The following is a 26,881-nucleotide window of genomic DNA, read 5'->3' as shown; positions in this document are numbered from 1 at the left end:
AAGAAGTACAAAAACAAATAACTGCAGGTTTTATTAGGGTATCCAAATACCCCGAATGGGTCGCCAATGTTGTCCCGGTTCCGAAAAAAGATGGTAGAGTTTGAATGTGTGTCGACTAACGAGATTTAAATAAGGCAAGTCCAAAGGACGACTTCCCTTTACCACACATCGATATTTTGGTAGATAACACAGCAAATCATGCACTTCTCTCATTTATGGATGGGTATGCAGGATACAATCAAATCCTCATGGCTGAAGAAGATATGGAAAAGACAACATTCATAACACCTTGGGGTACTTATTGCTACACGGTAATGCCATTCGGGTTAAAAAACGCGGGTGCTACTTACCAACGAGCAGCAACTGCCCTACTCCATGATATGATGCATAAAGAAGTGGAGGTCTATGTGGATGACATGATTGTAAAATCAAAAGACCGCAAAGGACACCCAATAGCCTTAAAAAAGTTCTTTGAAAGATTAAGAAAATACAACATGAGATTAAACCCCTCCAAATGTGCTTTTGGAGTTACCTCAGGGAAACTCTTGGGATATGTCATAAGCTCTAGAGGAATAGAGATAGATCCCACTAAAATTAAAGCAATCATGTCCATGCCACCGCCTAAAACCGAAAAGCAAATTCGGGAATTTATTGGCCGGTTGCAATACATAAATAGGTTCATATCCAAGTTAACCACGATATGCGAACCAATATTCAAGAAGCTTAAGAAAAATGTACCAATCATATGGGACGATGAGTGTCAAAAAGCCTTTGAAAAGATCAAAGCCTATCTCTCGAATCCTCCCGTATTAGCTCCAGCACTCCCTGGAATACCCTTAAGACTATACTTAACCGTCACAAAGGAAACAATGGGAGCTATGCTTGCACAAGAGGTAGAAAGCAAAGAAAATGCTATTTACTACTTAAGTAAGAAAATGCTCGAGTATGAAACACGCTACACACCATTGGAAAAGCTGTGCCTCGCGTTGGTGTGGGCCACAACTAAATTAAGACATTACATGCTCGTGCATACCGTTTACGTAGTCTCACGAATGGACCCCCTTAAATACCTATTCGAAAGATCTACACTTAACGGGCGAATCTCAAGATGGATAGTAAATTTGGCCCAGTTCGATATAAGGTTTATGCCTCAAAAGGCGATTAAAGGATCAGTGGTCTCGGATTTTCTAGCAGATTTCCCAATAGAAGATTCGACACCCTTAGAAGAGAATGAATTCCCAGATGAAAGTTTAATGATGACAGAGGATGATACATGGACTCTATATTTTGATGGAGCCTCAAACCAAAAGGGATGCGGCGTAGGAATCTTGTTAGTATCACCTAAAGAAGAACATGTCCCTATATCCATTAAATTGGATTTCAACGTCACCAACAACGCAGCCAAATATGAAGCATGTGTGGTAGGCCTCGAAACCGCTTTAGCCTTAGGCGTAAAGAAACTCCGGATATTTGGAGATTCTTCCCTAATTATTAATCAAATCTCTAAAAGATGGAAGGTTAGGAGTGAAAGCTTAGGTCCTTACCAAACGTATTTGGAAACTCTCACCGATCAATTGGAAAAGGTGGAATACACTTACCTGCCTAGAGAGGAAAACCAATTCGCCGATGCCTTGGCAAGACTAGCCTCAATAGTTAGAATACCTAAGGAAATTGAGCAAATGCCTTTAACCATAGAAAAAAAGGCATAAACCAACATATATTCAAGCTATAGAAGATGACGAAGTGATTCAAGATGAGGAACCTGAAGAAGAACCATGGTTCATAGATATATTAAATTATGTCACCAAAGGAGAATATCCTCCTCATGCTGACAAAAGAGCGAAAAGAGCATTAAGACTTTTAGCTTCCCAGTTTGTACTCATAGGAAATGAACTACACAAAAGAGTACCTAAGGGTCGAGCTCTATTATGTGTAGGCAAAAAAGATGCCCAAAAAGCTATGAGAGTAATCCATGAAGGTATATGTGGAACACATGTTAATGGCAAAATGCTAGTCCAAAAGATAATGCGAGAAGGATATTACTGGACTACCATGAATAAAGATTGTCATCAATATGTAAAAAGATGCCCAAAATGTCAAATTTACGCAAATTTGCAACATATCCCACCATCTCTTCTCTACACCTACACTTCACCATGGCCTTTCTCTACATGGGGAATAGACATAATTGGAAAGATTACACCTCCCGGAACAGGAGGTCATGAATACATCTTAGTTGCAATAGATTACTTCACAAAATGGGTGGAAGCACAATCATATGCCAAACTCACCGCCAAACATGTAGCACTCTTTATCGAAAGAAACATAATTTGTCGATACGGAGTCCCACATGAAATGATAAGTGACAATGGAACTCACTTTCAAGCCGAATGTGAAGAATTGCTACAAAAGTATGGTATTCAACATCACCATTCTTCCCCGTATAGACCTCAAGCAAATGGAGCAGTTGAGGCCGCTAATAAAAATTTGAAAACGATCATTGAAAAAATGACTGAAAATTATAAGGACTGGCCTGACAAACTTCACTTCGCACTGTGGGGTTATCGCACGTCAATCCGAACATCAACAGGAAATACGCCATTCAACTTAGTATATGGAATGGATGTCGTACAACCTGTAGAGTTAGAAATACCTTCTCTACGCATTGCGTTAGAAAGTAAACTCGATGAAGTCGAATGGACTAGAGCACGATATGAAGAGCTAATCCTACTCGATGAAAAGCGACTAGAAGCTCTACATCATACTCAATGTTACCAAACCCGCATGGCTAGACATTTCAATAAAAAGGTCAAGACTAGAAATATCAAGGTTGGGGACTTGGTATTAAAAGCATTAAGAAAAAATGTTTTAGATCCAAGAGGCAAATTCAGGCCTAATTGGTCCGGACCATACATTGTCAAAACAATCCTGTCAGGAGGCGCGGCTAAATTAACTGATATGGATGGCAATGAATTTTCAAACATGACAAACCTTGACCAACTTAAGAAATACTACCCATAAGTACTTGAGTGAAATACTCAAGAGAGCTACGTTTGGTCTGATTCCTTAAGCAAAGGATACGTAGGCAACCCATACAGGGTGCGACCACTTTAATCTCTTTAAATTCAGTATCCCCGAAGTAAAAAACGCATGTCTGCAAATGTAATCCCCCGTATTTTTAAATATATTAGTAATGAAATTATATTTTATTCATAATATTTATTTGTATTTTTTTCGGATTTAATTTCAAAAGTTTCAAATTATTTTTGGGTTTGATGAACGATTTTATTACAAAGAACTTTTTATGAACCTTTCTTCACTAATTTATATCCAGCAAACAAACCAAACCCACTTTCTTTTCTTAATTGGCCCATTAATTTTATGAGGCCCAATCTTAAAACTAACCCTACACCACTCTCTCTCCTATAAATACCCCATACATCCCCAAAATTTCCCACACAAAAAGGTTAGTCTTATTTTCATCCTCCTTTGTTTCATTATTTTGCTTAATGTTATTTTAATTGTTTTGGGTTTTGATTTTAGTATAAAGATTATATTTTTAGTATTAAATTATATTTTAATGGTATAAAGATTATAAATTTCAGATTATATTTATGTTATAAATTTCATATTTTATGAATTATAAACCTAGGGTTTCAATTTATTGAAAATCATGATTTTAGGGTTTTTATGAACAATTGATTTAGGGCTTTTATAGTAATGATGTTTTGAAATTTTGGTGATTATATTACTAATTAGTTTTCAGATTATTTTGAACACGTAAATTCGTATTTTAATGTTTAGATTTCGGTTCGTTAATATTAATCCCGTTTTAATCCCGATCAGGTTCTGAACTCATCCGATTTTGACAAAAAAGTAGTGTTTTCCATGTGGAAACGATGTTTTAAGAAAGACTCACTACCTTTGGTAGTGAGCACCACCCTCTCGTGGCCAAATTCTGCCTCTAAATATGATTTTCGGGCAGTTTTTCATTTTTAACGAAGTTTTTTTATTTTTAAAATTTTATCCTTGAGTTTGATTAATAAAATTAATTATTTTTAAAGTTAATTAAGCATATAAATATATGTTTTATTTATTTTAATAAGTTTTTCATCATATTATATTGTTGGAAATTACTTGGGATAGTAATATTAATTGTTGGTTGTTTTCTAGGAAGTGATTATTCCCTAGGAGAATTTTAAGTGATTAAAAGTGGCTCAAAAGGATTGTTTGTATGAGGTACGTACATGTCTACTTCGTTATAAGTAGTATCATGTTTAGGTACCAAAAGGAAAGAACTTAGTTTTATGATTAGTGAACATTTGGATGAAAATTGTTTGGTTACGCATTGATTTAATTCATGTGCTTATGTTTATGAAACATGTTTTGGTGAATTGATTATGTTTGTATGGAATCATGGATGCAAACATGTTGAATTATATTGGATAAAATGTTTGTATGGAATGTTGATACAAGCATAATTTTATTGGATTGGTTTGTCAACCACATTTGATTTATTAAAGGATTGGAATTGAATGATTTAAGTGGAATGAATTTATTAATTATTCCACAAGGTTATTATTATTTATTTATTACTCAATCATAACTTGTTAGTATGTTGAGTAAAGGTGGATTAAGCCGAAATGGCTAGGTGAGTTGAGTATGTTCAACAATTTTGGATAATTTGGAAGTTTAATGGAATTAAAGGTTAATTTGTGATGTGATCACCATTGTCCTAAATAAGATTAAAAACGAATTGATGTATGATTGTTATGTATGGTCTTCTTGATTGAGTTGGCTATTAATTAAAATTGTAATCACGTAAAGTGAAACATGGATGAGCAATAAAACTCTGGAAAGCGTGCACTTCTAGAGTATTGACAATTATGGGTTGGGGTACACGGTGGTAGCCCGTGGCTTTTCGAGGCTTGTTTGATCAACATGTCCTCTTCTCTTTTGGTATTTACATTTTATTTTATAATGAAAGTTAGATGGGATCCTAGACTAACTTTGTGAGAATGGAGTCGCGCCCATTCTTGCATCGCGCTAAACTTTTATTTCAAATGGTCATTTGAGACCTGGATTGGACAACCTGGTCTATTGCTTACTCCAAACTAAATTAAATTTATTAAATTGAATATGATGAGTCAAGTGTTTGGAATTGGTTAGTAGTATGTTGAGTCAATTGAATTGTTTAAGTGTGGAGTCTTGATTATTGAATTCACATTGTATGTTTATTTACTTTAATTAATTGAGCATGCTAGGTTTGGTACGTTGTAGCTTGTATGTACTCAGCTTTGCTGATTGCGTGCTTTTGTGTGTGTTTTCTTTTGGTCATGGCCTTCGCCTTTCAATGACCCTGTGATGATCCAATTATTACACTTGTATTATTGGGGAGCAGTATGCACAGGTTAGCTTGATGATGTGAAGTTAAGGGATTTGACAAACGCATTGTCAAGGGATTGGTGTGATTGAGAGTATTCGATTCTTGTGTTGAACTTATTTATGCTTTGCTATTTCGTTTATGTTTTGGATTTTTAATATTGGTTTGGTTTTAAATAAGGGCCTTATATGGTTCCAATTTGTAAGCTTTGACTTATTCGTTTTCTAAATTGTGTTATTTTAAATACTTAAGTTTGATTTTTCCGCTGCGATACTTTGATAAAGCCTTAACGTTTTAACACGTGGCGGTAACATGTCAATGGTTCTCCACTATTTTATTTAAAGTAAGTGGTTTGAAAAAGGGAGAATTATTGGGGTGTTACAGCAAAATTTCAAGACTGGCGCCAAAAAATAAACTATGTCGCCAGACGACAATTTTGTCGCCAGGCGACAGAGCCAAATCGTCAGCGACAGTGAATCAGATAGCAGCGCCAGCTTTCTGCGAGTGTCTAGACCAGTTTTACATATTCTGGAAATTTATTCGACTTCCGTACTCGAATTAATTCTCTGAAAAATAAATATTGTAATTGTTTTCATTGCTTTGATTGAAAGTTAATTAAAATAAAAGCTGGAATTTTATTAATTAATAAAGAAAGTACATTATTGATAAAATAAAAGTTGAAAAATTAACTAAAACAAATTAACTTTGTCTAATAAATCAAAGGAAAAGCAATGCTCTAATCTTTTTTCTCTTTCTTGATTCTTTTCCAATTTGTGTCTTCATTCTCTTCCTCTTGATCCATAACCTTTGCTAGGAGACAACCATTAGAAGATCTACACTCTATTTTAGTATAGATAGTTTCTCCCTCCGCTAGAACTCCATGTTTCTTCTCTACCCAAGCCTCTTTCTTTGTAGAGTCAACTTTTCTTTTTCCTTGATTTTTCTTAGAACTTTTCTTTCTTGGCATAATAGGAGTTTTGAATTCAATCCTTTCCCCTAAACGTTCTTTAGCAGGGACCTTTTTGTCACCTAGACGATCCTTCACATTGGTCTTCTCAATTTTGACTTGAGATTTTTGGAATCTTCCATCAAGCCATTGTTTCACTTTATTTGACAAACAAGGTGGCTCCTTGTGGGTAATCACCTCCCATAAGGGCCTACCACTCCAGTATCCGTCAAAACGCTCAATCTCTTGTGACACAGGAAATTCATAAGGACGACGGAGATCTCCCATAGGGATGGTTTGTGCAAGACCATATTGTCTCATAACTCTACAAGGAAAATAAAAAGTTAATCTCGACAAGCTCGGGAGACGACAATATGCTTGGTTACTACAACCAACCATCGCCTCAATCTTCCACCAAGGAATAATCCAGTTTATGGTAAAGTCACCGGCAGCGAACACCTTGCTCCACTCACGGCGACCTATTTTCAAAAATCGTTTCTTTCGCCGGACTATGCAACTTGGAACATATGTGTGTATATCGTCAGGAGGATTAATAAGCTTTAACCTCTCCATGAGCCATATCTGTAAAATATGTATTTAATTAGCATTACAATGTAAAATAATATTCTTTAGTTCTTGATAAATTAAAAATAGCATTATTTTATACCTGTAATAAAATTGGAGAACCTCGAAAAGGTGCTCTTGAATTTTTTCTTAATGCATCCAACCATAGCATAGTCTCTCCAACAATTAGCGGCATTGGATTTCTCCCAGATTCAACTTGTTCTATAACAGATATAATCATTGATTGGCCTTCATTATCCTTACCACTAACTAAGAGCAATTGGTTAAACAAGCAATAAAGAAAAGCCCTTCTCTTATAGACACGGAAATCAGGATTAGGATTATTATAAAAATAATGTGCAAATTCTGTCAAATCAACTATGTTACCATGCACTATATGTTTTAAAGCCGTACCCCTCAAATCAAAAAAGCATTCAAAATCCTTATAATAATATTCATTGATTCTAGGCATTACCGCAAGATCTGTGGAATAATAACCTATAATGGCTCCAAATTCTTCCGGTAAAGGGCATATTTCATCATGGAAAAATCTAAAACAGTGAGTATCAATATCCCAATAGTTTATGGCAGATTAAATAAAATCAATGTCAAGACTCATCCCCTTGATTCCAAACATACCCCCCATATGAGAAATATCTAATGCTTTTTTATCTTTAGCAGTTAAGTGACGACACCATTCATCCATGTATCCACAAAAAGTTCTTTTAGCTAAAGGCATGATTTCTAGTTAATTAACTAATTAATAAACTGGTTAAATTATGCAGTAAACGGATGATTCGGGGGCTATTTATAACTTTTTTTCATGGCAGACTTCAATTCCTGTAGGAAACAGGAAAGCGCGTCTGTCGCCAGGCAACAAAATTGTCGCGTGGCGACAAAGGCTGTCGCGTGGCGACAAACTCTGTCGCGTGGCGACAGGATGAATTACACGGCACCAGTCTATTTCTTTGCAGCGACACCTGTTACGCATAGGAAACCGTGTTTTTACGTACTTGATTTCAACTTTGGTTTGACTTACTGTTCTATTCCTATTCATACACCCTTATTATTAATACTATTATTATTATTATCATTATTATTATTACTATTATTATTATTATTATCATTATATCATATTAAGCTTGATTAATTTTAGGCTTATCATTTTTTCTTCCTTCAATTTTCTTTTTTCATTTCTTTTTTTTGGGGGAGAGAGTCGGTACCCTCTACTAATATTAAAAATGACGGAAATTTCGCGCAAAAATTACACTTTCTCACACACTCATATGCACAACACATTTGTTATACAATAATAAATCAGGCAAATAAAATGTTGATAAATAATAAAGTGCATATATATACAAGTGTCTAGTACATGAGTCATATGAATAAAATAGACAAAGTCCTACAAAAGTCAAAAATAAATAAACACAGGTACAACTATGGCGCCGGAGGTCGCAAGTCCCGAGGGATGCCGAATGTATCGAAAAAAGTCCTACTCCGTGGAGTATGTCCATCATCGTCCCCTGAACCACCAGGCGGCGCGAACTGCAGCTCAGGGCCAGGCCACCTAACCTCACCCTGCAATCCGACGGAAAGAGGCTGAGGCTGCAAAGGCTGCTGCGACGACGAGCCAAACTCAAACGTCCCACCACCCATCCCACCTCGAACGGTCGGCCCAGTCGGAACTTCCTCAGGTGATGACGCCGAGTCCTCTACCGCTGCGGCCTCAGAACGACCACCCCGGCCACCTGAAGTAGTCCGGCGACGCCTCGAGTCGGACCTAGTAGTCTCCCTCCTAGGCTCGGGTCTCGACCGAGTGCGTGGAGAAGGAATAGGCTGCCCCTGCAAAAAGTAAATCAAAGTTAGCAAATGCAGACAAGAATAAAAAAAATAAAAATAAATAAATAAATATATATATATATATATATATATATATATATATATATATATATATAATAAAAACAAAAAGTAATACCTCCTCAGCGTCATTGCTACGACAGGTAGCACGGTTCCGCAACCTCACAAGCTGGCTGCGGAAGGCATCCATGCACCTAGCCATAGCCGTCACCACCTCACAAGAAAACTGCCAAAGTAACCAAGTCAGTAACAATTATAAAGCAAACATAAGGATGGTATGGGAAAAGCTACTTACTCGAGTCTGGTGACGAGGAATAGACCGCTCCACAAACTGCTCACCCTCTGGAGCTGGCGGAATAAGCTCCTCGATCGGCCCATACGTGCCCTGATAGCGTATGGACATCCTCGGAGGGATGAACTCCCTAGGGCCAGCCTGCTAAGAATGAAAAGATTAGAAAGATACTTGGGGGCTACCTAAAGAAAGATAAACTAAATAAATGAAAACATACCGATGCCTCCTCTGAAAGGACAGGAGCCGGCGCAAGCAACGGCAGCAGGTCCTCCTCGTAGCTCTGCTCAAGGAGAACGTAAGACCTCCAAGGAGTACCCCGGGTAGGCCCACCAGCACGATCCCGCTGTAAGGCATCGTGGAACATATGCCAAGGTGGAGGAGCGGGAACAACAAAGGTATCTGAGGAGTGCTGGATGGCTACCCTCTCCCCCAGGTAGACCACCGCGTCGTACGTCCCCAGAAAGTAACGACGCTCAGCTGTGTACTGCGCCGCCAGCGCAGAGATAGGGAAAGCAGCCCAAGGTCGATAGACCGGGCTAGGCTCCTGAAAGATTACTAAGTAAGATACTAACACCAAAAGATGATAAAAGAAAAAGTATGGATTGAAGAAACCTACTGTGAGGATCATCTCTCGAAGGCGCAGCACCTCCGGCGGGCCTTGCGGCCTCCCCAACTGGCAGCAATAGGGAGCACGCGAGGAGAAGGTCTCGCAGGTGCGAGTGAGGGAAAATACTCGTAGAACCAGATCTATACAAAAAATGAAAATCAGTAAAGATTGTGCTTCTAAATCTAGAGTTAAAACCTAAAAAGGGGAAAAAGGAAATATACCTCTACGACCCTCCAGAAACTGGAAATGGCTATCTCTCCGGACAGGGCCTTGTGACGATAGGAGCGCCGCAAGCCCAGTAGAAAATCCGCATAGGCCATGTTGGCCCAGTCATATGTCCCGACCAACTGGAGGTCGCGAACAGCGGACAGGTAGTATAGTAGTACTCTACTACCTCGATCAGGGAAAACGTCCCTGATAGCAGAATCAACACAAAGATGCGCACCCGCTGTTCTCGGGTAGTCGCATCATCCTCAAAGGCTGCAGCCAGCGTGCAGCGACGAATACATCGGGAACTCAGCTGTCCCGACTGAGCCTCAGCCTGGGCCCGAATAACGATCGGCCCTAATAACTCCAGAACCTCCGGCGAATAGACAGTGACACCGGCATCGAAAGGTAGGGGAGTAGACTGGAACTCTAGCCCCGTAATGAGGCTGAAGTCAGCTGGAGTGACTGTCATCTCACCCCAGGGAAAGTGAAAAGTGTTGGTGGTGTCCCAAAAGAACTCCACCAAAGCCCGAACGACGAGGTTACCCCCGTCGTATGAAAACATGGCCCGGGTGGCCTGCAGCAGGGGAGTCAATCCACATGACTCCCAAAGACGACGAAGCCCTTCATTGCGGCAGATGAAGTTGTCGTACAGAGAAATGATGGTGGAATTACCCGAGCCATGGCTACGGGTCCTCCCACTCGCAAGACCTCGTCGGATCCGCTCCGACAAATGATGAACCGGCGCGTGAAACAGGGTGCGCTCGTCCCTGTCCGGCATGAGACCCAGCCTGGAAGTAGAAGGCATGTCCTCGCCCTCGCTGGTGGGCTCGTCCTCTCGACGCGTGTCCCTCGACCGAGAACCGGAACCACGTCGTCTGTCCATACTAAAGTATGTAAAAGTAATTAAGTTTAAGGCTCTACAGTATCTAAAGTTCGCCTAGGCCGCATGATACTATGTTCGTAAAACAGAGTACGTAGTACTAAAACTGAGCAAAAATTTCAAACAAGCATGGAAATGTTCTTTAAGCCAATAAACAATTTCTTGCAAAACATATGATGAATATTGTGACAAATTGTACAAGTAAAAGCAGTAAAAATGCAAAGAACGACCCACATTGTTCTTCACGACCTTAAGAGGTCCAACAATGATGAATCCTTCATTTCTTCACCAAATTGAGTCAAACAAGTCTCAAAATACTCCCAAGGTAATATACAAGCATAATTAAACAAATTCAAGGCATAAAATTCAACGAACAAAGCAAATTAAGCAAAAGTATTTTCGGATTTTTCGAAAAACCGCGAACAAGAATTAACAATTCATCAAAAACCGAGAAGAGTTTGAGCAAAACTTACATAGATCGCGAAAATAGATGAGAAAAGCTTCGATTTGCAACAAGTTTGAGCGAATTTGGTTGAGAAATGAGCAAGAACGAGTGAATTGAGTTTTTTGCGAGAGAGTGAGAAGCAGAGCAGCAGCGGAAATGAAGAAGAAGACGGGTTTTTAAAACCCCGATTATGTCGCCAAACGACAGAATTGTCGCGAGGCGACAGAGCCAAAACCTCGCGACAGGCATTTCTGGCCAGCGCTGGAGCGGCGACAGAGTGCTGGGTCCCTCCTTATGGCTTTGTGGGTTTAGTTTAGTAATTTGGGTTCCTTGGTACACCAGTTAGCCCCTTTAAGCAAATTGACATGATTTGGTCAGCTTGATCGAAATGCATTAAGTGATCGACTTGATGAAAGACCGTCTCACTTAGCTTAAAGCGCTTAAGTATTGGCTCATAATAAGGCACCGAAATATTGGTTCAACAAATAAGGCACCGAAATATTGATTCAATAGATGTACCAAAGTAATGGTTTACGAAGGCAAAAACACCAAAGTACTGGCACAAATATACAAAAGCGATGATAAACAACGGTATATTAAGGGTCAATAGGCAAAATGATTCTTTGGCAACGTCTCAACATAAAGAGGAGTTGTCTAGTGGCGAAGCACGGTCGTGGCGAGGTAGTGTCACAAATAGTGGAGATGGCGAGGTAAGGTCACCTTCGACGGTCACTCAAGGTAAAGAAGAGATTGTCTATATCGGCGACGTACTGCCGTGGCGACATATGGCCACAACCTAGAAGATGACGACATACATTTATTTTCGACGATGTTCCCGAAATACTGTGGAGGATTGTCACCAAGAAAATTGAAGACGACGACATATGGTTATCTTCAACGATGGAGTTCACGAGGCACTGTGGAGGTTGTCACAAACAACGTATGAAGCAACAGCAAAACGGTTACGCTCAGAGACGTGTGCTCGACGGTGCAAGATACACGTTTCTTAACTCTTTTATCTGTTTAACTAACATTGTTTTACAGGTATCGGCGTTATAAGAATGATTTGGAATCGCAGAACGTTCTAAATCATTCTCCGTCCCTATCGATACTTTGACTTTTGTTTTCGAAACCTAAGTTTCTCCAAACTCAGTCAAAGTGGGGGCTTCTGTAGACACCCATTTGTGTCTCCCCAAAACCAAACCCAGTGATGAATGCCTTGCACGTTGTGTTATTATCGAATTAGGTGAAAGTGATTTGAAAGTCGAGTGTTGCGGTTTAGTTTTAATTAAATTCTTTTCTCTCTGTTTTTGAAAATGACTTCATTTATTTGAAGATAGCCGAACCAGTTTAGTTTGGTCTGTAACTAAGGTCCAATAATAGTGTAGATGGATGGGGCTCGAAGAGACCTTTCCAACGATATATTATAAGCCCGATTCCGATGAGTATTGAGGAAGTTATGGCCAAAATACTAAACTGGGCCTAGTTAAGTATTTTAATACGGCCCAATGATCTAGAGGAGGGCCCAATATTAATTATTATTCCTAAAATTATTAGGATTAATTGTAGTTTTCTAGAATTTTCTAGAAAGTTCTTTTTAATTCTAATATTATTAGATTTAATGATTAATTATCTTTAATAAATTTTTATTTGGAATAAAATATTGTTTTGTTATCTTAAATATATATTTTATCTTCTGTACGGATTCCGTAGATCAAGTTGATTAAAGATCGGATTCCGCGTGAAGAAAAACGCGCTAATACAAGTTGTCGCCAAACGACAAGTCTGTCGCCGCGCGACAGACGCTGTCGTCGCGCGACAGACCCTGTCGCCTCGCGACACACATTGTCGCGTCGCAACAGAGTTAATTCCTGGCGACAGCGTGGAGTTTTATTCCTTATCAAATTCTATGATTTTTCCGGACTATTTTCATTATAAATAGCGTTCGACTCCTTATTTTCAGAATCATCCATTCTCATTCAATTATTCCTTAATTCTCTCTTTTCTCTCTTGAGCAATATATGCTTTCTTTCTCCCTCTCTTTCTAAATTTCCTTTTACATGCAATATTCCGCATTCGCTAGATCTAGAGTCTCTTAGCCAAGTTCGAAGTTGCCTTCGCCCTAGACGTACAAGGTTTGATATTTCTGAGGGTTTGGTCCAAAACTAGTCTAAACTTTGTTTAATTTGATTTCAATTTAATTCTTTAATTATTCTTTATTATTTTCATTGAAGTTTACTAACTTGTGTATTTTGTTATTAGAAAGAGGTACGAGGCTTCAAAGTAAGTATATTAGCTTACTCTCTATTTCTTTCACAATGTAGAAAGCATGCTTATTATTGTTTTATGATTCCTAGTATCATGTTAGGATGCTTTTAATGCTTTCTAGTATCATGTTAGGATGTTATTTATTGCTTTCTAGAATCATGTTTAGGGTGCCTTTATCCTTTCTAATATCATGTTAGTACCATGTTAGGTTTAAAGCTATGCTTTCTAGAATCATGTTTAGGGTGCCTTTATCCTTTCTAATATCATGTTAGTACCATGTTAGGTTTAAAGCTTTGATCTTTATTGCTTAGTGACATGCTAGGATTTGTTATTAATCTTGTTAGTATCATGCCTAGGATCTTGCTATTATTATTAAGCTTTATTATGCCTTATCATGCTATGATCATCATTATTTTCATTGTTTATTCTTATGTTGCTTGATATATTTTATTGTTATTGCTTGATCACACCTTTTATGCATGTTTAAAGGGAATTTGTACTTGAAATCACGCTTAATAAGATAATTAATAATTTGGTTTAGGCTAATGTGATTTTAACTCAAGTGATCGCCAATAATAGATTTATTTGTGCATTAATATTCAACCAACATAGATAAACAGGGTAGGATCAATATGATGTTTGTATGTTATTCGAAAAGCGCACATGAATACGAGCAGAACAAAGTAGAGGCCTATTTTATAGGGCGGGTCCTTTCTTTTGTAGATTGGATTCGTACCCTCATCCCCGGACCCTGTTTGGTTCAAGACCTTATGGAGTAGTTGATGGTCCTTTTGGATTGTCTTTTGGGTTTACAAGTTCCTAAAACTTGTTGGCGACTCTTTTTGCTCTTTGTCTTTCCCTTTGGAACGCCACCGTACTTTAGTGTATGATCACAGTGGGGTTCAAGTTTGGGGTTATCATAATGCTTGAAATATTCCCTACAGTTTCGTTCTTTTTTTTTTTAATCCGGGGTAGACCCCCGGAAATCTTGTCCGGGGGTATTGTTGACCCCCAGAAATCTGATCCGGGGGGTACCATTGACCCCCGGAAATATGATCCGGGGGTTAATGTTGACCCCCAGAAATTTTATCTGAGGGTTACCATTGACCCCTGGAAATCTGATTCGAGGAGTACTGTTGAGCCCCAAAAACACATCCCGTCACCCTGACATGCCTCCCAATAAAATCGTATAACATGGAACTTCTATTTTGTTTGATTGTTCATCTATAAATTGATTTTGCGGGAAAAAAATACAATACATAATTTTCATACCTCAAAAAAATCGTCGTGGTGCACTTCATTATAATCCTTAAATTTCTATTGTATTGGATATCAAATAGAATGAAATTTTGAATAACGATAGGGATGATTATATACTTGTAGTTAAGAGTGTAAAGAATAAAGGAAAACTTTTCTATACACCTGGTTTTCAGTAATTTACTGTACATCGGGTGCACTTTTGTCAAATTTAGTGTCACTTTTGTCAAATTTATCAATGAAGCATAAATAACTCTTATATATGTTGAGTAACTTTTGTGCGTTTTAGTGTAACTTTTGTGCATTTTATTGTCACTTTATAACGGATGTTCAGTAATTTACTGAACATCCGTTTTATTTAAAAGTTTGTGAAGAATTAAACGCAACAAAGGCAAAATTAGAATATAATCATTTTAAAAATACTACCTCCATTACAGGTTATATGCAACAATTAGACATTTCCCCTCTCTACTTTATGCCAAATCGTTGCACATAACCTGTAATGGAGGTAGTATTAACTTATTCCGCATCTAGGTAAAAATTTTCCCTCCATTTAGTACTTTTCAAAAAAAAAATCCGAGCAAGAAATATACGAAGTCTATGTTGTTTAAGAATTGCCGACTACAAAAACATTTCAAGCTTGATGAAACACGACACAATCAATAGCGAGAAGCCGGGAATGAATTAGCAATCCACATTCAGTTTTCCTTAACCAATTTATATTAAGGTAATTTCGTCCACTTTAATTTCAACTTTTTTCTGGTTGTTCATTAATTTTACACAATGATGGAAATCGGTATTCATGGGCAATTTTGAACCTTTTATGTCAAATATTTTGTTTCAATTTTGCATTTCTCTATCTCTTCCAATCTTGAATTTTTGATCAGGATACAAAAATCCCAATTCAATTTGCAATCTAAGTTATTATGTCACTCCTTCCAGTTGATGTTATCATTGATATTCTACTTAAATTGCCGGCAAAATCTTTGCTAAGCTTTAAGAGTATGTGCAAATTATGGTATGAAATTATCAATGACCCTAATTTCATTGGATCTCATTTTAAGCTATCCAATAATCTGGATATAGTTTATTGGGAGAATGGTTTTAAGTTGACTGATTTTGACACATTTGATAATACCATTGAACTTGATTATCCTTTTAAGAATTTGAGTGATGTTTATGTCAAGGGATCGTGTCGTGGCTTGCTTTGCTTCACCATGCACTCTTACCCCTTCACGGTTTTCTTGTACAACCCCACTACACAAAAACACAAACCCCTACCATTTTTTCCACAAAAATCTATTTTTCGTCACAAGGGGAGTCAGTGCCTTGAGTTTGGTTATGATCATGTGTCGGATGACTACAAGTGTGTAAGGATTCTTCTGCATAAATCAGATGATGAAGGGGGTTCTTTCGAAAGTCAAGTAATGATTTATAGCTTGAGGTCGGATTCCTAGAGGCGGGGGGCTCATGATGTTCCATATTACTTTTATTGCCGCTTTAATTATTGTGTCTATTTTGAGGGAATTCTGCATTGGCCCATTCACGATTCTAATGTAATGCCTCTCCATATAGTTAGTTTCAATCAATGATGAAAGTTTTAGCTCCTTGCCATTGCTTAACTTCGAGATAGAGTTGTATATGGTTGCTCACTTAGGGATTATTCTTGATGACTGTCTGTGTGTAATGCTGAATTATGTTGAATATTGTGATGTATGGACTATGAAAGAGTATAACAGACCCGCAACTTGGACTAAGGTGTTTAGTTTTCCGAAACAACAGATGATTGGGGATTAGCCTCTTTCTTTCTCGTCGAGCCGAAAGCAATTGTTTTTGACCTATAACTCATATGTTCTTGCTTCTTTGGACATGAAAACTTTGGAGACTACGATAGTTGAACCCCCAGGTTTCCCTAGAGTTTTATGTGCACATTTGTGTTCAAAGAACCTTCATATGTTCAAGGATGCTGAATATGTTCTTGCTAGCAGGCAGCAACGGAAAACGAACAACAAACGGCAAAGGTTGATGAGGAGAACAAAGAGGTATGCAAAGATGTAACTTTTGGCATTCACTAGATTTTTGTAATACCTTTGCTTTACTCTCAACAAAAGATAAAAGGGAACTACACATCTATTGTTTGTAACAAATCCGCCTTTGGTACTTTCATATGTGGGTGGGCCTAGCTTGTGGCCATTTGAATCTTGGTTCTTATTTAAAGGTCATTGTGGTCATTAGATGCAAACAAATGCAATCAACCCTGAAGTTTGGTAGGATCTTTGTGTTTGTATATGAATGTTAGGATCTCTATATGACTTAACGGTCATTAATTTGACAATTCAATTTTTCTATGTTAAGATCAACATTGATTTAGTTTTTTACTCGGTAAGAAATTATATGAAGTTTCTAAGCAACTCTTAGTTTACTTTATTTTATTTAAAGCTATGATTGAGTTTAAAGTACTCTTAAACTTTGACTAAGATAATTTTATGAAAGTTTTTAATTCATTTGTCCACTGCAGGTTCTTACAACACTATGATTCCATCTTAAAATCAGTCACGGGCAATGATGCTGACCAAAAGTAGGATCTTAATCCTCATGTATATCTACATTACAATATTAGAGGTACAAATTTAAGCTTATGGTTTGTTTCCTTCACCATGAATGGCTTTAAAGAACTAAAAATATAGTGTATCGAACTTGTTTATTTTTGTTTGTTTTGTTATATAAATGGTTTTGTTTAGAATTGAAAATTATTGTTATTTGTTTGTTTATGTCAATACATTAGTTTCAAGGCTTGTTTATGTGGCCATGTATTAGAACCCAAAGATGCAATGTGGCACTTATAATGCCTTTTTAGTAGTTATATATCTTCTACTTGGCCCTTACAACCACAATCACTATTTTGTACAGGATGATGGTTTGCTCAATAAGTTATACACTGTAAGATTCGTAATCACCTTTGGCACCGTTGGTTTATCAATGTCCTGACTAGAGAATGATATAGTTGAGCAGCACTATTTCACACTACGAGGTTTTAGGCTAATACTCTATTGTGATGAAGTTTTAGGTTGTGCCTAAAGTTGTAGGATGCCAATGATGTATGTTGTAATTTAGGGGTTCAGCCCGAGGGGGGGGGGGGATTTTGGAGGTAAGGGTTTAGGAGAAGAAACACTATTGTTACATTTTCCCTTCTCTTTTGGCTGGGAAATCAATGACCTTAAAATGAACAAAATATTTGAATAATTTTGAAAGGTATCGAAGTAATTTAAGAAGGAAAACATATTGATTATCCCTTTTTTAAGCTATTAGAAAGCATTCTTGCCCCTAAGTGTTGGAAAATTATTTTGGTTATATTGTGGATTGACATCATCTTCTATAGTGGTCTAGTGGATACATCAATTAATGAGGTGACCAATTCTGATGCAGTGAAGGGATTTTAGATGCGATTAGCGGAATTACAAGAAACTATTTCTTAGCATTTAAATATGATCCCTTGCATAAATTTATACGAATCAAGAGATATAAATGTTATACATTTGATGCGTAATTACTCTACCAATTTGCTACCTTCTAGTTGGAGATATTAGAATGTTAAATGCCGTTTTTCTGATAATTTTCCACAAGCACCGATAAGATGACCATTGTATGCTAGTATGGAAGAAAGGAACAATTTTCTATCTTACTTGTCTTGGGTTTGCATGAAAGCAAAGACAAAATAGACTTTTCTTTTCTTTCTCTAAGTTGTATGTAACAACATATATACGTACTTTATAGGATGTAATTAGATAGCTCAATGGTGCATTACCACCAAATTGATCCTTGTAACTCTCACCATTAACCGGACACCTTTAGTTCTCTTATTGGCTTTTGGTGTGTTTAAATCCAATCAGTCTTTTATGTGTGACCTTATACGATGTGGTTATAATTAGCACTAGGCCCAAATTATTAAGCCATAAATTGTAGTAGGTTTCTAGCAAAACACTATGACCTGTACCGAATAGTAGTCCTACTCCTATTAATTTAAATTGTAATGGCTTAGCTTGATCAAAAGTCATCTCTTTCATGGAGAACAAGTTAAATCATAAATTTTAATGTGTACACTGTTATGAACCCATTAGCTGCTAATAATAGGTTTTTAGCACTTATGACTCTTTTTACACCTCTTATGTCTCCATCTATATTAGTGGCCATAGTTTCTCTTGCAATATCCTTCCATTTTTTTCAGCCCTAGAATTTTTGAATGCAGTTAAATTCTATTAGTTGATTCAATAATCTCACTAATTGATCATAGTTAAGAGTACTGAATTGAAGATGACAATACCCTTTTTGGTGGACCACAGTCACAATGTCCTCTTTTCCGTCTATAATTATGCGACCTGATTCCTAATTTTTTTTCACACTCCATCATCTCTTTGCCTGTTGATTGGCTGGCTTAACAAATGTGATGGAGCTTAATTACCTTTCAAGAAGTCAGCCGATGTATTTATTTTGATCAGATCATGTCATGGTTTTCTGTCTCTATGATCCAAAATTCCAATACCTAATTGAAAAAAAAAAACCATGATGCTATCAAGCATGTCCACAATCTCCACATTCTACAAGCAATGGTTTTCAATTGTTATTAAATGATATCTCCTGGATGTTGTAGACTTAGCCTTGTAGGAGCATGTAACACTGACTTCAGCTGTAGGAGCTCAACATTATACAGATTACTCTCCAATTCTCCATATGTATGTTTAACTTTTTGGCAAATTATTAGAGAGGGAGTAACTTGAAGAAAAACATGAGAGCTAGTAGCTAGAATAGGAAACATTAGTGGACTTACTTTACTTTATGCTTCTAATCTTGTAGATTTTGTAACTATGCCCTTATGTAATTGTAGACATTGTAGTAACTTGTTAATTTTTTGGGTTATGTAGATTTTGGAAAAAGAAAATATGTAGTATGTTAAATCAACACTGTTATACTATCTCTAAAGAGCATAAATATTTACATTTTTGCTTTCTTTTTTTTTGTGCTGCAGAGATCAAAAGATGACTGGATGATGAAGTTTGGTGAGAATTCTCTCTGTCAATGGCAATCTGGATAAGTTATAACCCCTTCAACATGTATTGCTGCTGCCGGTTTTAATGCGACATTTGAATCTTCTAGTGGTCCTGCTGCCGTAAAAGACTCCTTGGTTTAGATGAAGATCTTAGCTTTAAATTGAATCTTTTTAGTGATGATCTTATATGTGTACTAGATGGTGCCCAAGTATGGAACAACGTAATTGTGTATCAATTTTCCTTTTTGCAGTCCTTGGATTGATCTTTGTGGGTATGTTTTGCTGTTTCTAGTTACGATCAGACTTCATCTGATTCAATATTGTTATCATCGTATTACATGTTGAAGTTATGAGTGGAACCCTTGTGAGATAATTTTAAGTTGTCTTTGTCATCTATCAGTGTTCCATCAAGTTGTGTCTCACTGTCTGTAGTCTTTTAAATGCATTAACCTTAGCATTTTACCAAAGTAAAGAAAAGCACTAGTAAAAGCTGGGTGATGGTGTTCAATAAATTATTTATTGACAATTGATAACGTTTTTCTTACAAACATTTAAGAGTAACTACTTATGCTGCACACGTCTGGTGCATAGATTATCTCTATACATATCATCAATTCTATAAATCAATAACTTTATATTCACACATCAATAAAGGTGGGCATGGGTCGTGCCAACATGCGGGCAGCACGGGCCCGGCACGATTCTGGCACGGCCCGACATGGCACGGCCACCGGCACAGCACGGCACGGCGGCTCACTTGTGAGCAGTGGGCCGTGCCGTGAACACAAAATTTGAAATTGGCAAGGGCACAGTGGGCGGCACGGTCGTTAGCCCGTGGGACGGCACGCCGACACGGCCCACCAGCACGACCCGTGCCAATATAGCACCGAAATTGAAGTTTTCAACCATTTCACCAAATTTCCCGCCCAAATTGAAGTTATTCACCAATTATTATACGATTTTTAATTATCATAATAAATTATTGTATTATCGATTTATGGTATCGACATATAACAAAATAAGTTATTCATCAATTTTTGTGTTATCGACTTATCGCACTCGTAAATTTTTTTAATTATATACATTGTTGTTTTTTGCTAAATAATACGGAGTAATATAATAATACAAAACATAAACATAAATTAATAAAATAATTTATATGAACTTTTTTTTAAACTCATTTATATAAATTAAAACCCGTGGTGGCCCGTTGCCCGGCACGGGCACAGCCCGCCAGGCACGAGCCACCCCCAGGCACGGCCTACGGTGGCCCGGCACTGCACGAAGCGCATCTTTACACATCAATTTTTATACGAAATACATAGTTTCTCACAAGTTCACAACAATATAGAGATCACGAGTTGTGCTTGTACTTTTGATAAACTTCAAAATAAATGTATTTATATATTTATTCATTCAAACATAATAACGATGAGCGTTTCTTAAAATAAAAATGGTGAGTGTGCACAAGGCATAGACCTTAGTCAATACACCCTCTATCCTTTTATTACACTAGGGGGTCCGACGCGCGCGAAATAGCTAGCCTCGATAGTGTGTGTTTTATGGTTAGTTATAACTTATATATAAGGCTATTGAGGCTTGTGATGATTTGCTTTAAGAATAAAATCCTTATTAATATATTGGAGCTTTATTGAACTATAATTCTAAGTGTCCGTCAATATGTATATGAATGTGCACACTAAATGTTGAAGAATTGTAGTGTGTAGAAATCTCACAAAAGAACATTAATTAGAAAGAAAGAAGTAATATATCATATATGAGATTCAAGTGCTTGACATATATATGAGCTCGCAAATCTATATACATAAAATTTAACAAAATACAAAATAATTCATAATCAATATTCAAAATTGAAAAGCTTGAAATGTCTTCTGTACAACATAATAATATGACTACATACCCAATATTTAACAATTACAGAATAATATTCCTTCACATTTTATACAACACAAGGTTTTCGTCAATTAGATTTGCCACCTCCAACCATCAAATTACTTCATGGTCACCCTTTTGTAGCTAGGCCTTTATCGCCATCTTCTAGTGCTCCACAATATTTGGCCTAGTATTAATGTAATAATTTCCTCATCTTGCGAGCACCAAATAAGCTTATCTTGAGATGAGCCTAGCAACTTCCATGGTAAACTCTTCTCCACTACCTAAGAAGTATTACATTAATTACCCTAATCCCAGTCGTTCGATAATTAATTAAAAGAAATAACAGAACAAATTCTATGGCTAGCGAGGTTGCAATGAACTTGATTGGAAAAGAAGTTTCGCCTTACCATTTGATTACATTAAATTCATAGTATTGAGGAAAACCCAACCCCATGTATCATTTCAATTGATAAAACTTTCAAAATTCTCAGAAGCCGTAAAAGAATGAGGATAGTGCTGCTCTACTCCAAATGAACAAGAATAGAGAGAAGAAGGGGTTTCCCATTCTCCCACATTCAAATGCACGGGCAAATAAAATAAACTACTCTGTTTATGAAAAGATTCAATATTAGAAAGATTAAGCTAAGGGAAAAATTACAAATGGGGTTTTGGGCTAAGAATTTAGGAGAAGACTGAAGACGAATTGAAAATCAATAATTAACAACATTATTAACTTATAAACCACTACATAAAATGATGATATCACTTATCAAAACCTCACATTATTAACACTAAAACGGAAATTATTCGGCAAGTAAAAATATAGCAAAACAACGAGAAACTTACAAGATTGAATTTCTTAGTCGTTCGAGAAATTCGGCAACCGTACTTCCATTGCTCCTTAGTTCAATTCGTTAATTTAGGAGTCTACCAAATAAAACCACTAAACCAATCAAATTCTATACTAAATTAAAACATCAAAATTATGGAAAAAAATAACAAAAACATAAATAACAATACAGTTGAAAAATTACAGGATAAGAAAGGTGGTTTTGGGGTAAGGTATTGCGGGTATCGATGGGCGCACGCTAAGTACGATCACCCTATTGAAAGTTTAATACTTTCTTCCTCAATGATTTCTCCTTAACAAACTCCTTTCTACAATCAAATCGTCTCAATTCAATTCATCGACTGAATTGGGTTGTAAAATTCAATCAAACCAAAGTGAGGGAAAGTGAAGAAAGCAAAAAATAAAATTGATTCAGATACATGCATTTGAGTTTTCCAATAAAACAAATGTAGATCATAAATTTAACAATAAACACAGATTGTGAAATTTGATATTCAATACTCTAAAATAAATAAATTAATTAATAAATAAATTTAATTCACCTTAGAAACTTATTCAATGGAGGAGAGAAATGGAGAACTCATAGGTTGCTTCAACGGAGGCAGAGGAGGTGAAAAGAGTGTTTATGAGAAAGTAAAACGATAAGCTTAGATTTGAAGGTTAATATTTAATAGGGATAAATATGTAAATATACATTTTGAAGGATATAATTGGAAACACACTATTCATAAGAGATTTTTTCCACTTTTTATAAGGTAGGGATATAATTGGAAACACACTATTCATAAGAGATTTTTTCCACTTTTTATAAGGTAGGGATAAGGTAGGGAAGGGATGTAATAATGTTGCACAAGAATTAAGAAAGTTTAAGATTCCTTAATACTAATACTCCCTCTGTTTTTGAATACTTGCTCCATTTCTCCATGCCGCAGAGTCTTAGGAGAAATTGGAGAAAGTAATAAAATATAGAGGTAGTGGGGTTGGTAGAAGGTAAATTAGAGGAGAGTGAATCTGAAAGTAATAATATTGGATTCCTCTAGTTTAAAAAAATGAATTAAATACTGCCTCTGTTTCGTATTATTTGTAAAGATTAGACATTTTCCTTCTCTACTTTATGTCAAATCGTTGCAAATAATAGAAAAGGTGGTAATATTATAAAAGTTTTCCAAATAAGGAAATGAATCGGAGCAAGTATTTAAAAACGGCCGCAAAAGGAAAATGGAGCAAGTATTTAAAAACAGAGGGAGTGATTGAGAGTACAAATATGCATGTGGGGTTAGAGAGAGATAGAGATAAATAAAAAGTTGTTGAGAATAAGGAGAGAGAAATTATTGGGAATTAATGTTAAAGTACGAAAAAGAAAAAGAAAAATGATGACAAATCATCAAAAAGAGAATAATATTGGTAAAAAGTACAGCCTATAAATAAAAACATGTACTTAATTATGATGACCCAAAAAGGAATACATACATATAATAAAAGGACAGAGGGAGTAGTAACTTTTGAGATAGAAAATAAAAAACCCTACTAAGGGAGCTCAATTTATCACCTTAATAAAACATAAGGCATTTAAAAATGATTTTAAAAAATAAAATCTTAAGAGTTTGTGGGGGAAAATGGAAATATGGATTGCTAGCATCAATAGTGGTTATAAGGTAAAATGGTTTTTTTTTTTATCTTTTTTTACAGGAAAATTTGTTAATTACTACCTCAAAAAAGGGGTCTTTGTAAATTACTACCCCTAAAAAAAAAAAGTTGTTAATTACTACCCTAAAACTGATGAATTCTATAGATTGCTATCCTTTTCCCTAATCAGCCCCTAATTAGGTGATTTAATCTATTAATGATATCATTATCCGGCTAATTTGTAATTAGTTGTTTTTAAACCTTAAATAATTAATTAAACCCTAGAACCAACTCCACAACACCATTGCACCACCTCCGGCCACCCTCCACCCACTACCGAAACTACCTCCTCCAGCTCCCCACCATGACAACACCCCTTTCTCGTTCCCCACCCTAAAACCACCAATTTCCCACCCTAAAGCCACCTTCCTTTCGATACCCCCATCCCTACCCGCGGCGGCCCTGACCCCCTACCCCTCGCCGGAAAACCTTGCTCGACCATTCCCAATCTTCCTTTATCCCCTTTCCCCTTAATCACCACCCTAGGGTTTCAATTTTAGGGCTTTAGGGTTTCAATTTTGGAACATTAGGGTGGTGATTAAAGTGGGGAAGGGGGTGGAGGAGGCTTAGGGAGGGCCTAATAAGGTTCTCTGGCAAGGGGGATGGGGCTAGGGTCCGGTGGGTAGGGATGAGGGATTTTTTCGAGGGTTGGAGGGATTGTTGGGGGGGTTAGAGGTGGTGTAATGGGTGATTTAGAGGTGGGGTGGATGTCGGGGTGGGGGTAGGCTGCCGGAGATGGTGGGGATGGGGTAAGGGGGTTGTCGGAGGTGGTGGAGTGGTGGTTTAGAGGTGGTGTTAGGGTTTATTTAATTAATTATGCCTTAAAAGTAACTAAATACAAATTAGCCGTATAATGATATCATTAATAGATTAAATCACCTAATTAGGGGTTGTTTAGGGAAAAGGGTAGCAATCTATATAATTTATCAGTTTTAAGGTAGTATTTAACAACTTCTTTTTATAGGGGTAGTAATTCACAAAGACCCCTTTTTTAAGGTAGTAATTAACAAATTTTCCTAGATTAAATCACCTAATTAGGGGTTGATTAGGGAAAAGGGTAGCAATCTATATAATTCATCAGTTTTAAGGTAGTAATTAACAACTTTTTCACCTTTTCTCTTTAGTAAAATATCAAATTCTCATTATTATTGGTAACATTGTTCTATTGTATAAAATTACTTATAACATTCATGATTATATTTTATTAAATTTTCAACTATAGTTACAGAATTTTGGTTAACTTTTTATAACTAAACTGGCATAGTGCCCGTGCGATGCACGATTTATAAATTGAATTACTAATCTCGTTGGAAAAAAACAAATATAATTTGATTAGTAATAAAGGGCCCAATTACTAATAATCGATAGCAAAAAAAAAAAAAAAAAAAAAGGAATGTAATTTGAATAGTATTTTAAGTTATTTGTATTTCATTTTATTAATTGAAAAATAAATGAATATTGTTCCACATAATAATGTAAGAAAAGTTGACTCATTCAATTCCTATCTCCCGTAGAGAAAAAAATAAAATTTTCTTGTGATACCTTCCAATTCAGTCGCTACAATCTAATACGAAGTACATGTTTTACATGTCGTATTCACAAAAATCTTTATTTATTATATATTATTATTATTATTATTATTATTATTATTATTATTATTATTATTATTATTATTATTATTATTATTATTATAAATTTAACATAAATTTTCCTTGGAAAATATTTTTTACTTTTAGATGTATATTTTTTTATCTATGTTAATTTAATTTTATGTTAGGTTTGTATAATAAAAATTTGGAAACTCTATATTTATTCAAAATTACATTAGATATTGTGGTCTAAAATTACATAGAATGGAAAATATTAATTACATAAATAAAATACGATACCCCATATTTTTATACGTATTTTAATAATTCAAATAAGTATTTCATAAAGTAATTAAATAATTTGAAATGGATTATTTATGGTATTTTATTTATTTAAAAATTTTATTTTAATTAAAAGGTTTTATTTATTTAATAGTTTTAAAATATTTAATTTCATAATTGGGAAACTTTAGGGCATATAATTTATAAAAGGAAATTTTAAAGGAAATGTTAGGTACTTAAGCACAAGTATCCATAAGGTTTGAACTAATACCTTAATGACATAGGTATTCAACACTCTTCTGATGAGTATCCAAGGTTTGAACTCCCAAGAACGAGGAAGGACCACGTATCGCATACTTCACCTTTTGAGCTTGAGCGCCAGTCTTGGCCAACACTTGGGCTCTCATGAGCACTTCATTATGAAAACAATACCACAGTCTTCCCTTGAAGGAGGTCATCCCTCGTACTCATGCACATAGGTTCCTGCAATGGAATTAACACATTAAGAACAAAAGTTCACCCCTTAACGTTCGGTGTCATTATCAATCCTGTTTTAAGTGCAACTAGGCTAAAGGTCTTAACTCATTTAAGGACCATCCTCAATCCTTGCTCATAAAACAATTGTACAAATGACATTAAGAGACAAGCTAATCCTAAGAAAATCTAACTGGTAAAGTTACCACTCTTAAAAGGTTATAGATTCTAACACATAATACATAAATAACAAATCCACATGATTCACCACAATGAAACAATTAAACCTGTTGTAAATATAGAAGAAATCTATAGTATTAGTATAAAGAAAAATAAGTAAGACCGAAA

The 26,881-nt window shown here is 36.1% G+C and overlaps 2 long non-coding RNA genes across 2 annotated transcripts; one reads left to right on the top strand and one right to left on the bottom strand.

The window, feature by feature from the left end:
- Positions 1–16,656: 16,656 nt before the first annotated feature.
- On the top strand, positions 16,657–19,865 carry LOC145616267 (uncharacterized). Its single transcript, XR_014107616.1, has 3 exons — positions 16,657–16,754; positions 17,231–17,334; positions 19,736–19,865. It is a non-coding gene; the product is annotated as an uncharacterized LOC145616267 (long non-coding RNA).
- A 1,687-nt stretch (positions 19,866–21,552) lies between these two features.
- Positions 21,553–23,148, bottom strand: LOC145618686 (uncharacterized). Its single transcript, XR_014107971.1, has 3 exons — positions 23,045–23,148; positions 22,499–22,579; positions 21,553–21,933 (listed from the first exon to the last, which is right to left on the bottom strand). It is a non-coding gene; the product is annotated as an uncharacterized LOC145618686 (long non-coding RNA).
- Between the last annotated feature and the right edge of the window lie 3,733 nt (positions 23,149–26,881).

The sequence above is a fragment of the Chenopodium album genome, chromosome 26 (genome assembly GCF_948465745.1).
Source record: "Chenopodium album chromosome 26, dcCheAlbu1.1, whole genome shotgun sequence".
Lineage (NCBI taxonomy): Eukaryota > Viridiplantae > Streptophyta > Magnoliopsida > Caryophyllales > Amaranthaceae > Chenopodium > Chenopodium album.
The sequence above is the reverse complement of the archived record's forward strand: the minus strand, read 5'-3'. Positions and strand labels throughout refer to the sequence as shown.